Source organism: Euwallacea fornicatus, chromosome 25, assembly GCF_040115645.1.
Source record: "Euwallacea fornicatus isolate EFF26 chromosome 25, ASM4011564v1, whole genome shotgun sequence".
NCBI classification, from domain to species: Eukaryota; Metazoa; Arthropoda; class Insecta; order Coleoptera; family Curculionidae; genus Euwallacea; species Euwallacea fornicatus.
In genome coordinates, this window is record NC_089565.1 from 322,472 (window position 1) to 336,452 (window position 13,981).

The 13,981-nt window shown below is 34.5% G+C and overlaps 1 protein-coding gene and 1 long non-coding RNA gene across 3 annotated transcripts in view; one reads left to right on the forward strand and one right to left on the reverse strand.

Moving 5' to 3' along the window:
- The window catches only part of LOC136346957 (C-type mannose receptor 2-like), a 107,407-nt gene that overhangs the window by 75,468 nt on the left and 17,958 nt on the right, over positions 1-13,981 (reverse strand). The window lies entirely within an intron of this gene.
- Positions 3,329-4,660, forward strand: LOC136346974 (uncharacterized). Its single transcript, XR_010733404.1, has 3 exons — positions 3,329-3,529; positions 3,789-3,920; positions 3,975-4,660. It is a non-coding gene; the product is annotated as an uncharacterized lncRNA (long non-coding RNA).

A 13,981-nucleotide genomic window follows, 5' to 3' on the forward strand; every position in this document is an offset into this window, starting at 1 on the left:
TAGTGGCCTTCGACTAAATAATTTTGTAGCTCGAAATCATTTTCTAATTGTTTCCACAGAAACGCGTATCTCTGTTGCTTGTAGAATTTGCCTTTGAAGCTCGGGAATTGTAACCGTTGAATTTCCTCTAGCTATTTGCACCAAAAATCAGTCTTGTCGATCTGTAGTGACATCTTGGCGGCTTCTTCTTGGCCTGTTTTGCAACGTTCCTAATTCCAAGTAGCAGTTTTTGAAGCAATCCCTTGCGAAACCCCCACTGTACGGGCAACAGTTCTTTGAGGCATACCCAGCTCCACTAAGGCAATTATTCTTCCTCTCTGTACATTAGATAATCCCACAAAAGGCATTTTAAGGCAGTTTAAAGCAAAAAATTCAAATGAGAACACCTGAGACGTGACTTCTAAATTAATAAAGTCCATACTGCCGATGTGCCAACATTAATATGTTATTGAACTAAACATTGTTTATTAATAAATAAAACATTTTTTTTTATTTGAATGCAAAAACAAATCAGTAAAAACACCTTTTTGTAAAATACTGGGTGATTCCATATAAGTTTGATTAAATGTATTCCCAAAAGCTGACTGGATTTCTTAAAATTTCCTGTTCCGTTTGGGCGAATGTAGATTTTTCAAAATGTTTTTGAGGTGAGAATTGTTCGATCGGATATCGTTCTTCACAGAATCATTTGGCCTCATACGAATTCTCATTAGCAAGTCCGCATGTAAAAAGTATGTTGGTTAGTTTCTGAATTAATAAAATTTTCTATTTCTTGAAGACAAATAATTACAATAATTTTTGTTTAAATTTATATGTAGGTAAAATTTATAAGTGCCGATTTTTTTCAACTTTTATTTAATTAAAGCCTATTTTTTATATTTATTATTTTATTTCCTAAACGTATCGGACAAAAACTAAATGTGTCCTAATGGTCGCTTGTGGTGCTCTCTAGAAGATACAACTAAATTATTGATAAATTTGGAATGTCTCATCCCAAAACACTTCGGTACATGGAATTTAGTAAAATTAGCTGGAAGTGGTCGAAATTTATTAAAGAATATGTGATTTATTTGTTCAACTTTGACAACCCACATTTTGAAAACTAAGCGAACTGGGACATGTGTTTATAAGAACTTTAAATCTTAAAACTATATATAAAATCGCTCTGTGAAATATTGGACACTCATCCAACAACACCCTATATAATTATTTTCCAATTTTTACCACGATTATTCACCTCATACTAATGATATATGATACACGTTTTTTATTCCATTGGCGCACTCACCCATTGCCACCTCGTTGCCTCACGCCCTACAAACCCGGATTTGTTCGCCAATATGCTGTCTTATAAAACTTGTATCTTAATGTACCTCACTATAAAGATTATTGCAGTCCATCAATAATGACTGGATTACAGCTCATCAACATTGACGGTGTCGTGCCCATTCGACGCTCCTCTTGTATTCTCCATGGTCAATTGCGCCTCATGCAACTTCATATCTGTTTCTTGTAAACTGGTCCGGTTTGACATTAAATTATGTATTTCGTTTAATAATGCAGACAAAGAGCAGACTGAAAAAATATACGCTCAGAAGAGGATAGGCTGCATTATGACGTTGATAGCATTTGCTGGCGCACGTGCGATCAGATACAGAGTGAGACAAAAATTAACTACACAATTGGTCTCCGTACAGTGTTTCATATTCAGCGCCGCATACCTTTTTATGAAAAGGGAAAGTAATATGAACAGCTTAAATTAAGGGTCTTCAATGTGATTGGATGACCTCTAGGTCGACTTTAAGAAGATCGTTTCTAAAATGTCGGAGGAACGAGTTATGACGTCATCAATGATATTTTTCCCAGAAATATACTCACATTCTGACACAATTATGTTGATTCTATTTTTTCACATAACTTTTATTTAATAATTTTTTCTTATGTCTTTTAAGCATAAAATTCTTAAGGCCTTAAGCAAAAACGTTTTAGCAATTATCGCAAAAGTAGAAGGTGTCTCTGAACATTGTGGCATAGATTTAATCATGTTCTAGGTCCCGAAAGATGATGAATTTTTGTGTAAAAGTCTTCGAAATTAATATTTTTCCTATAAAATCGTCAATAAAGTAAATCACAAAAAAGTTCAGGTACCTTTCAAGCACTACCCCCTTGTATTACTCGTCTTTGGAAAAATTTTGAAATCTCTTTAGTAAGATTCAGAAAAGATCCAAAAATTTATAATAAAGTACGCGATTTCATTTATTGATCTCGAAACGTTTGAAAATATTAATAAAAAAAAAACATCCTGAGGAAAAAACCGTCTACATCCTGTATATCGAAAACGATTCAATATATTATATTTATGTGAAGTTTTCGTTATATTTTGGGACTTAGAATACGTCGTTGAATTTATGGCACTATGTTAAGAGATACATTGTATATCCAGAAATATCCCACCAGCCATGATTTATTCTTATATCTCGTTCGTTACATCTCGTATTGTGCAACAATACCTAAATATCACATTCGGAATAAACTAAATTGGTATTAACGCACCTATGCAGTGGCTAGGAAAGTCCTCTGACTTAGCTCCCATTGACTTTTTCTAGTGAGGATTTATCAAAAATAAAATTTACAAAGGCCATTTAAGGAGATTAGGATATTTAAAGACGAAAATAAGAATTGCTTGCAATGAGTTGACGTAATAAGAAGTATTCAAAAGTGCTTCTGAGATGGAAATTAGGTGAAAACTTCAAATGTGCCATGTAGAGATGGGAAGTCGTATTGAAAATATGTTAAATTGATTACAGGGGGTCTGTAAAAGGTCTGTACAAAGTCCTACTACATATTCCTGGGGTGAGAACATGTTGATTTAACCTAATTTGTCTAGTATAAAAGTGGACGGTTTTCCAAATACAGGGCGTCAACGTTAAGATTAAAAAATCTAAAAAAAATTTATTATTTCGTTGGTAATGCTGCTACTTACACAAATTGTCGTATCGGGGGGTTTTTGGGGGTGAGAAATCAGAATCCGTTTACATTTTCGATGCACAATATAGAGAGCGTTGTCAGCGCTCGATGAACCCTGTTTAAAAGAATATAAGTTTTTTATCACCCGGTATAAAATTTATTTATGACTAAATTTGTGTTTTACTACGTGTTTTAGGTCTTTTGGTAGAAGTCTCTACAACCACTATTTCTTGAGATATTCGATTTTTAAAGTTTGCCGCATCTCTAGTGCAGTAACTATTCATACAGTTCAATATCTCGTAAACTATTTGAAAATGCAATTTTAACTAATAAATCGTGTACTTCATAAGTAATTGTATTTTTTTTATTGTTCCCTTTTATTAAATGTTCGAAGTGATCTCCGTTAACATCCCCACAAAGATTAATTCGACGTAAAAAGTTAAAATCGGAGTTCTTGAGGTATTTGAAGTATTTTTTTGACGATAAAATCGTACTTGCTCGTATAAAGCAGGTACATACGGTAGTAGTATATCGATATCTACGATAGTTAAAACGTGTCAAGGTTAGTAGTAAATTTTCAAATTTTGTGCAATTTTGTGTTTTAAAATGGCCGAAGCTTACACATATGTAGAAATGACTGATATGCTATTAGTTTATTTATTACTTAGCTACTAAAATTACGCATTATCAACGTGAATTTAGAGTTAATGTGTGGGCAGGAATAATTAATAATTTTATTATCGGTCGAGTGATTTTGCCTCCTCCCTTAAACGATCAAGATTAATTGGAACATATTCAAAATGTAATTCCAAATTTATTAGACAATCTACCAACTTCGGCAAGACATGTGGTTTCTGCACGACGGTGCTCCGCCACATTTTAGTATTGATGTTCGCAACTACTTGAATCAGCAGTACCCACACAGATTGATCGCTAGAGGAAATGATGCTCCGGTAATCTGGCCACCACGCTCCCCTGATTTAACTCCACTTGATTATTTTTTACAGGGGTTTCTAAATTCCATGATATACTCAACGTAAATAACGAAGAGAATTTGTGGAGACGAATTCAAAATTCAATGGAGAATTTAAGAAACGACGAGGAACTGATGGCGAGGGTCCATTTTAACTTTTTATGTCGAATTAATTTTTGTAGGGATGTTAACGGAGATCACTTCGAACATTTAATAAAAGGGAACAATTAAAAAAAATACAATTACTTATGAAGTGCACAATTCATTAGTTAAAATTGCATTTTCAAAGAGTTTACGAGATATTCAACTGTACGAATAGTTACTGCACTGGAGATGCGGTAAACTTTAAAAATCGAATATCTCAATAAAGAGTGCTTCTAGAGACTTCTACCAAGAGACCTAAAACACGTAGTAAAACATAAATTTAGTCATAAATAAATTTTATTCCGGGTGATAAAAAAGTTATACTCTTTTAAAGAGGGTTCGTCGAGCGCTGACAACGCCCTCTACATTGTGCATTGAAAATGTAAACGGATTCTGATTTCTCACCCCTAAAAACCCCCCCATACGATATTTTGTGTAGTTAGCAACATTACCAACGAAGTAATTAATTTTTTTCGATTTTTTAATCTTAACTTTGACGCCCTGTATTTGGGAAACCGTCCATTTTTGTATTAGACAAATTAAGTTAAATCAACATGTTCTCACCCCAGGAATATGTGGTAGGACTTTGTACAGACCTTTTACAGACACCTTGTATAATATTTCTTTTGCTTTTTTATACTATTTACTTTCATAAAACTAATACATTGTTGCTTGTTTAGTTCTTATAGTAAAATTAAATATTTTTGCGATAATTCATAAGACGTTTTCGCTTACAACTTTTGAACGATAACACATTTTTTTTTCTCTATATTTAATCACTCTTTACAATCTGCAACATTGTGTTACAATAATTAAGTTTCCTAACTGTAAAGCATTGACAGTGTAGTCATGAGCAGAATTCAGCATTACGAGTTGATCTACTACGCTAGTAGACTACGTTAATTCCACAACCACACCCAAAGTATACAAGATTATAGAGATAGATGATATTCTATATATGCTGACCCCGGACCTCTGCTGCAATCAAGCAAATCTTAGTGGCAGGTCGATTGGCTTGAAACGTTTTAGCCGCCTTATGGGCGGCTTATTGAACAAATTGGTCACTAGTGTGTTAATATGATTTTTTGTTCGGTCCCTATGTTTAAGTGAAAGCCTGAATATTTCATCACGAACTCGAGGGATTTTGAGATCCTTATGTATGGTCTTGTTGCTAACGAACCATGAACCCTTGGAGATTATTCTTAGTGTTTTAGATTGAAATCGTTGCAGTATGTCTATGTTAGTATTGCTGGCATTACCCCACAGTTGAATCCCATAAGTCCAGACCAGTTTGATGATAACTTTGCATAGCAAAACTCTATTTTCCAGACTGAGCTGCGATTTATGACCCAGCAAGCAGCACATTTTTTTTATTTTGAGGTTTAACTCTTCTGTCTTTGTCAGGATGTGTTGTCTCCAGATCATACGACGGTCGAGATGCATTCCCAGATATTTCCCAGATTCAAGCTGAGGAACAGGGACTCCATTAAACGTGACTGCTGGGCAAATGTTTTTCCTCAGTGTTTAGGTAACATTTACATACTTCTGGTGGTTTACCGCTGTTCTTCATTTAGAAAGCCATTCATCCAGGTTACTCAGTGCCTCTTGCATGGTGGCTGCAGCTTGCAGGCAATCATTGTCCACAGCCAACGGAGCGGTATCATCGGCAAAAGTTGAGATTAGAATTTTTTGGTTATCAGGGATATCAGCAGTGTACAAGTTGTATAAAGTCGATCCAATAACTAATCTTTGAGGAACCCCGGCTTCAATGCTTAGAAGATTTGACAGTTAATCGTCCACTCTCACTTGAAACAACCAATTGCTCAAGTATGACCTCAGGACGAGAAAGTACTGAAGTAGATTGGACTTAATTTTATGTAGGAGTCCCTCATGCCAAACTTTGTCAAAAGCCTGCTTCAGATCCACAAAGACTCCGCAGCAGTATGATTTGCTTTCCAGGCATTCATTTATCTTGTCTACCACTCTGTATATTTACCGTATTGTAGAATGTTTATCGCAAAAACCAAACTGGTGATCAGGAATTGGGTTAATTCTGTGCAGCTCAGGTTTCAATCTTTTTAACAAGCGATTTTCAAATATTTTAGAGAGAGTTGGCAATAGACTAATAGCTCGGTATGAGGATGCTATTTCTGGTGGCTTTCCTGGCTTAGGAATCATTACTACTTGAGCTACTTTCCACTGTGAACGATAACACATAAGAAATAATTCCTTTCACAAAATTTGTGTGGGAAAATATCATTGATGACGTCATTACTCGTTATTCCGACATCTTTGAATTGAACTTCTTCAGGTCGAATTAGCGCTCATCCAACCACATTAAAGACTCACAATTTAATTTTTTCATATTACTTTCCATTTTCATTAAATAGATGTAGTGCCATCAAGTTTGAGAGTAATTAAAATGTTTTATTTGTCGTAGTGTTACTCTTTAAAACAGAAATTTTGATTTAAAAATGAAACTTTCCTAACAAGTGCTGTAAATAATACTTTCCCGGACGCGTTTGCCATGGCACGAAGGACGCTAAGTGGAGTTCGGACAAGCTGTCAAGTGTGGGAAAGATACTTTCGGGAAGAGTGGAAATGATGCAGTTTGCAGTTAAGTAGCACCTGACTGGCTTTCCCAATATAATTTGTAGATGTCAACTCGACAGAGTCTAAGTTAACAAACAGTTTAGTTCAGGTGGTGTTCGGCATACAAAATATTGTATTAAAACAGATAAACTACAAAATTTCAGCCTACAGCTTTAATGACTACATGTACCATTGTCTGGCGTGAAATAAAACATCACGCTTTTTAAGGCCTCAGAGTCAAAATTTGAGGTTTTCATTTAAAAATATCATCAATGAAGTAATGTCTTCAACCGATCACTTCAGATCAAGTGAGAAGAACGGTTGACATATCAAATATACACCGGGTTCGGCAATTGCATCCTCTCTGCCCTCGTTTTCAAGACAATCCGTGTTGTAAGGTACTCGTTATTATCGTCTTAACGGTAAAACACCTGGTTTATTTATCTTGATCTCTCCACAAGATATATTTCTACATACGGAAAAAGAAATATGACCTATGGCATTTTTTTAACCGTAGGTTTGCCCCTTTTTTCTATAGTTTTCCGCCAGACTTTTGTGCAGTATGATGAACCAAGAAAAACAACTATGGCCAAGGTTAAAGCGCCAATAGTCTGAATTCAGGTTTGTAAATCTTCGTAATAGCATATAATTTTAACTTTAAGGAAAGCTTTGGTGAACCTTGGAGGCATAAGGCTTCTTCGGTTTACCATGGTATTACACGCAAGACTTCAAAGAGCTGTATAATAAGAGAATTTAAAAGAAAGAGAAATTATTTTACTTCGTTTAGCTCCCATAATCAAAATTGCATTTGGTAATATTAAACTGTTGGGCAATAGACTTTCACAAAAAAAATGTTTAAATATCATAAAATCGATTTACAGTGGTGGCCATAGAAATGGGACCACTTCAAAAATTTCAATTTTTCATTTCTATCATTCGAGAGATAAAAAATTAAAATAAAAAATATATGTAACACATTTAGTATTAATAAAAACAATCAACAAAAACATATTTTAACGAAAAATAAATAAATTTCCTCGATGGAAATAATGAAAACAAAATGAACATGTGACCATAAAAATAGGAATGTTGGAACATTATCAAAAAAAAGAAAAAGAACAAAACTATAAACCGAATATTGTCTAACGTCTAATGCTTGGTTGCTTCTCCATTTTGAGCAATCAATGCCTTTAATCTTTTAGGCATTGACCTTATTAAGCTCTGGCAGAACTCAACAGAAATTGCTTCCCATTCCATTTGGACTATGGACCACAGTTCTTCCCAATTATTAATCTGATGACGTCTCACAGCAACCTTAAGATATATCCAAAGATTTTCAATAGGGTTCAGATCGGATGACCGTAAAGGCCACGGTACAACCGGAATTGATTCATTGTGAAAACATTGTTTAACTCGCCTAGCCGTATGTTTCGGATCATTATCTTGTTGATATTTCCAAATTAATGACATTTCTCCCGAAGCATACGACAACGTGACATCTTTCATTATTTTAAAATATTCTTCTTGGTTCAGGACCCCTTTTATTCAATAAATGGGACCAACCCGGAACCAAGAGAAGCAGCCCCACAATTTTATGTTGTCATCTTCATGTTTAATGATTTTCAAAGTACGTTTTGGAAGCAATTCCTGTTTTGCTGGTCTTACACACTGTCGATCATCCGAATCAAACAAATTAATTTTTGTTTCATCCGAAAAAAGGATATTTTTCCACATTTTTATATTATCATCTTCATTTTCGAAACGAAGATGATTCTTCCCAAATTCTATGCTTTTTAATTTGTTTATTTTTGATAGCAACGGTACCTTTCAAGCCATTCTACCTTCTAAATGAACTTCCTGTAACCGTCTTCGGATAGTTCTGGAACTTATTTCCAATTTTAGGTCCTTTTGAATTTATTTGGAGTTCACAAAAGGTCTTTTGGGTTTCTCGCTTTATTTGGCAGTCAGTAAGAACCATTGTTTTCCTCTTACGACCACAATTTTCCTGTTGTTCCGTGTATTTGAGAGAATTTATCATCAAGATTTTCGATCTTCTTATTTTTGCAAGAGATTTCACGAAGATAATTGCGTTCATCTCTAAGTGTCCGTATCTGAATTCTTGCGGCTAAAGAATGGTGATTTTCACGTCCCATTTGTTTGTTTATTAATCATTAAAATGCATCAAAATGCTTCGAAATAATTAATTAAACTGACCTTTCAATTTCTTTCCTATTTAATGAAGAATTATGAAAGTTATAAAAAAATAGCAAGCTTTTAATGCACTAGTTCTATTATTATGACCACCTTAACTTTAATTGTCTGAAAGAAACAGGGCAAGTACAATTCTAGTGTAAGGTAATTCCCCTGATTTTTGCTGTCAGACACAGTTACCAACATTGTAGAAATTTAGGATCCCAGTTCGAACGAGGTAGAATAAGTCTCAATAGACTTTTTTCCATTTTTGAACTGAACCAGTAGTGGTCCTATTTCTATGGCCACCACTGTACATAAATGGTTAATTATAAACGTAAACAAAAATCCTAATAAATTGAATGAAATTTCACGGAAATCAAATAAAATATTTCAACGAAAAACACTAAAAAAAATTAACATTTTTACGACTGCGCAAAACATCATAACAACTCTTCTTAAAGCATATTATGTTTTGTTCAATGAAACTGGATCTAACATATACAGGACGTTCAAGAACTATGGGATCAAACTTCTATGGAATGCTCAGTGCTACTATAGAAATATCTGAGATAAAAGAAGCCGCGTCCGCAAATGTCTACCTAAGGCGCTACGCCCTTATGATGTTTTACGACAAGTATGTGCAAGAATGTTTTCATGGACTTTTAGTACGTCTCCTTTTAATTTGTGTGTACAAAAAACACTACAAAAATTGTTCAAAATGGCGTACTTGAACTTCATTAATTCGGACGACATTTGATTGACAGAGGTAATACAGTTTTGTAGCCCCCTAGGTCACCAGATCTAACACTTTTAGATTTCTTTCTAGGGGAACATGCAGAGTCTCTGCTTTATGAAACACCAGTGGAAAGAGAGCAAGGCCTGATTGCACAAATGAATGCTACATTTGAAGTCGTTCAAAACGATTATCAAGTTTTTAGCCACATTAGCAGAAACTACGTACGTCGTTTAAACATGTGGAATGAAGTTCAAGAACGGCATTTTGAATATTTACTGTAAAGTTATTTTGTGCAAATAAATTAAAATGAAGCGTACTAAAACTCGATAAAAACATTTTGGCGCATAACTGTCTTAACGCATCATAAGGCCGTCACGCCTTAGGGAGACATTTGCGGACGCGGGTTCTTATATTCAGATGCTTCGTATTGTTGCCCTAAACCGTTACTAGAACTTTGATCCCATAGTTCTGAAACACACTGTATATGGCTTTTAAAATAATAGTAATAACTTTCACCGACAAATGGAGCAAATTGCACTGAGTGTTCTTGCAAACCTTGTTGAATCAGCATTTAAATTACCACTGCGAATTATGAGAATTTCTTTATGTATTTCTAAAGAAATGCTTATCCATACCATTACGAAAATTGAACTCTAGGGGAAAACATTTCGTGTATACAGTTCCATTTATGTCGTACATTCCCGGGAATTCCCCGGGCGATTTTTTTGTGTTAGAATCCTCCTGAAGCTTTATCCAAAGATACTTCAATTTAACTCATATGGAAAATTGGAACATACCTCCAAGATTGTTTACGGTTAGATCTAACGAACTTGTAAACTGATTAACCTGGTAACCGCAATTCATCAGAGTTTTGTTTATTTTAAGATGATGATAATTACGGTGATAATTGTTGGTGTTAGTAATTTAAAAATGAGGCAATATATGGTATGCCAGGAGAAGTTATATCAGTTCACATTGGAGAGGTATATTCCTAAATTTTTAGGTAAATCAAAAAAATCCAAAAGCAAAAAAAAATCTTCGGCATCACTCTCTTTAGCAGTTTGCTGTCTTTGTCTTTTTTTCCAATGCTGCACGGTTCACAGCTTAGAGCTTTTTGAGACCGCGAAATTAGTTTCGGTCGCGATCTGGTATAAAACTGAACCTGAAATTAGAACTACAAGTTTTAGTTTACGACCAAGTCCGAAACTGTATTGGTCTCAGTCACAGCGTTGGTGGCTGAAACCGATAGCGCAATGCAAATCGAGACTCTCGTAAGTTTAAATCTGGAAGAGAATAGTTTTGTTGCAAGTTATTATCCTCGACGAATGTGGCAAGATGAACGTTTTCATTGTACCTACGCTCCACCAGATGAAGACACAGTTTATGTTTTTATCTGTAATTTTTGTCGATATCCCTTTGAGGGGAAAAATGAGAAAACACTGCTAAATATTTTCTATTAAAATTCCTGTGGCTGACATAAAAAATAATCGTATAGTAAGTGTCTAAATTGAATAGAGCTCTTAACTACCCATATTACGCGTACGTGCACGATGTTCTGGGCCACGCTCTAACATTGAAAATATTAAAAAATAAAAATTCATGAAGAACTTAATAACTTTTATTCACGATGTTATCTGGAAATGTGTAACACTTTGTATAATAGTATACAGTATACAACAGTTCTATTCGTACACCTGCATTTTTAATGTAAAAGATTCTCTAAATGCTTTTAAATTTATTTTTAGCAATATTTATTTCATTATTGTTATCAATAAATATGTTGTGAACAATTATATAATGTTCATGAATTTTTATCTTCTAGTCTACCATAAATAATTAATTAAATTTACAAAAATGTATTTACTACGTGCAACACTTCTGTTCGTACAGTTGATTAGAAAGGGAGGTAAATGTTACATTTACTTACATATTTGATGTTTCTTTTATTAGTTATTTAGAAAATGTTGAAACGAGTACGGTTAAGTACAGATTTAAAAAATTCTATCATAAATATGGCTTAAGAGGCTATAGTTTGAGAAAAATTGGCGAAATGACCAACAAATCGCACTCAACAATTCAATATATTATTAATAAATTTAAAACTCAAGAATCCATTAAAAATGTCCCCAAAAAACCGAGATAAAGGAAATTAAGCGAAAGAGAAGAAAAGATAATTATTAAAGAAATTAAAGAATTGAAGTGTACCAACAATTCGTCTGATCCTTCAAGATATAACAGGAAAGCTTGTATGTCTTCAAACAATTCGTCAAGTACTATGGAAAAACGGATACCATGGTAAAGTACCCAGGAAAAGACCCTATGTCAATAAGGTAAACCGCCGTAAACGTCTTCTATTCGCTAAAGAGCATATAGACAAAGACGAAGGGTTTTGGGACAGTGTCATTTGGTCCGATGAAACCAAAATCAATCTTTTTGGGTCCGATGGAATCCACAGAGTGTGGAGAAAGGCCAATGAAGACAATAATCCACGCAATACACTTCCAACTGTTAAATATGGTGGTGGATCTTTAATGATTTGGAGATGTATGTCATCAAGAGGAGTTGGATCTGTTGACTTTATTGAAAATACTATGGACCAACACGGTTACAACGAAATTTTGAAAAGAAACGTCAAGCAAAGTGCCGAAAAATTAGGTATGCCCAGGGTCCATAGATTCCAACACGACAACGACCCGAAACATACGACTCTGCTCAATAAAGAATGGTTAATTTGGAACGTTCCAAAAATTGCTTCAAACACCTCCATAATCGGCCGGCTTAAATCCCATTGAGCATTTATGGGCCATTTTGAAAAGAAACATTAGAAAAATTGAAATTTCTTCAAAATCAGAACTGAGACAAATTATTCTTCAAGAATGGGAAAGAATAAGTCCAAATACAGTAGTGGCCATAAGTATGGAAACTTCTTTAATATTGCATTTTTTCTTAACCACCGGGTATAAATTGAAATCGAACATATACAATAGATTCGACAATTTTTACTTTATCGATATCCTCGGTATATTGGTATTTATTGGTATTGCCTTTAGAATGCAGATAAAAAAATAAATTTGCTGCGGACAAAAGTATGCAAACTTTTTTCATGTGTTGATAAAAATCGCAAATAATTGATAAATTTATAGAATTTTGCATGTTATCTGATAAAGTTCATAGTAGTAACAATGCCAAAACGCCATTTGTCTGAAGAAGTAAAACAGCGTATTGTTGAACTATATAGAAATGGGAACAGGCAGGGGGATATTTCTAGTACTTTAAATATCCCCAAAGGCACTATCTCCAAAATATTAAAACGCTTCCATGAACGTCAAAGAACAAGCAATGCTCCACGACCGGGTAGGCCCAAAAAATATTCCAAAAGTACCGTAAAATTAATAAAAAGGATGTCGGAGAAAAACCCACAGTTGACTTCAGTGGATATTTCAAGGCGCCTTGCCGAAGAACAAAACATCGTGGTTCCAAATAGAACAGTGCGGATAATTTTAGTGAATGAAGGTTTATTTGGTAGGGTTCGTGTAAAGAAACCGCTTATTTCAAAAAAAAAAAAAAAAAAAATAGGAAGGTGCGACTTTCATTCGCTTGGGAGCACATCCACTGGTCGCCAGAAAAATGGAAAACCATCTTGTGGAGCGATGAAAGCAAATTTCAGCTGTTCGGAAGTGATGGTATTCGATACGTTAGACGTCCCAAGAATGAAAGATTCAACCCTAAATACCAGTTGCCGACTGTGAAACACGGTGGTGGAAGCGTCATGGTGTGGGGATGTTTTTCGGCGTCTGGCGTTGGTCCATTAATCAAAATAAACGGCATTATGGACCGATTCGCTTATAAAGATAAATTGATAAACCATATGCTTCTGTTTGCTGAGTGGGAAATGCCGTTATCTTGGAGTTTGCAACAAGATAACGACCCAAAGCACACATCTAAGCTCGTTAAAAATTGGTTTGAAGTAAACTGTGTGCCGAAAATGGAATGGCCTTCCCACAGTCCGGACCTGAATCCGATCGAACATCCTTGGGAACATCTGGGAAGACAAATTAGAAAAGAAAAAATTCACAATGTCAATCATTTGTTTAGTATTATAGAGCGAGAGTGGAAATTAATTTCCGTGGAAACATGTAAAAAACTAGTTTGTTCTATGAACGAGAAGTGTCGTGCTGTTATTAAAGCAAATGGCTATGCCACCAAATATTAAATAAAAATCGAAATAAATGTTATTTTGCTTTAGTTATTTAAATAAAATGTATAGGTTTCCATACTTTTGTCCACCTTAAAATTTTCATTCCTGTTGATTATTTTTTGAGAATATCTCAGAGCGTCCCCTATTGTACATTTTGATAGCGTACATTCTTATCTAA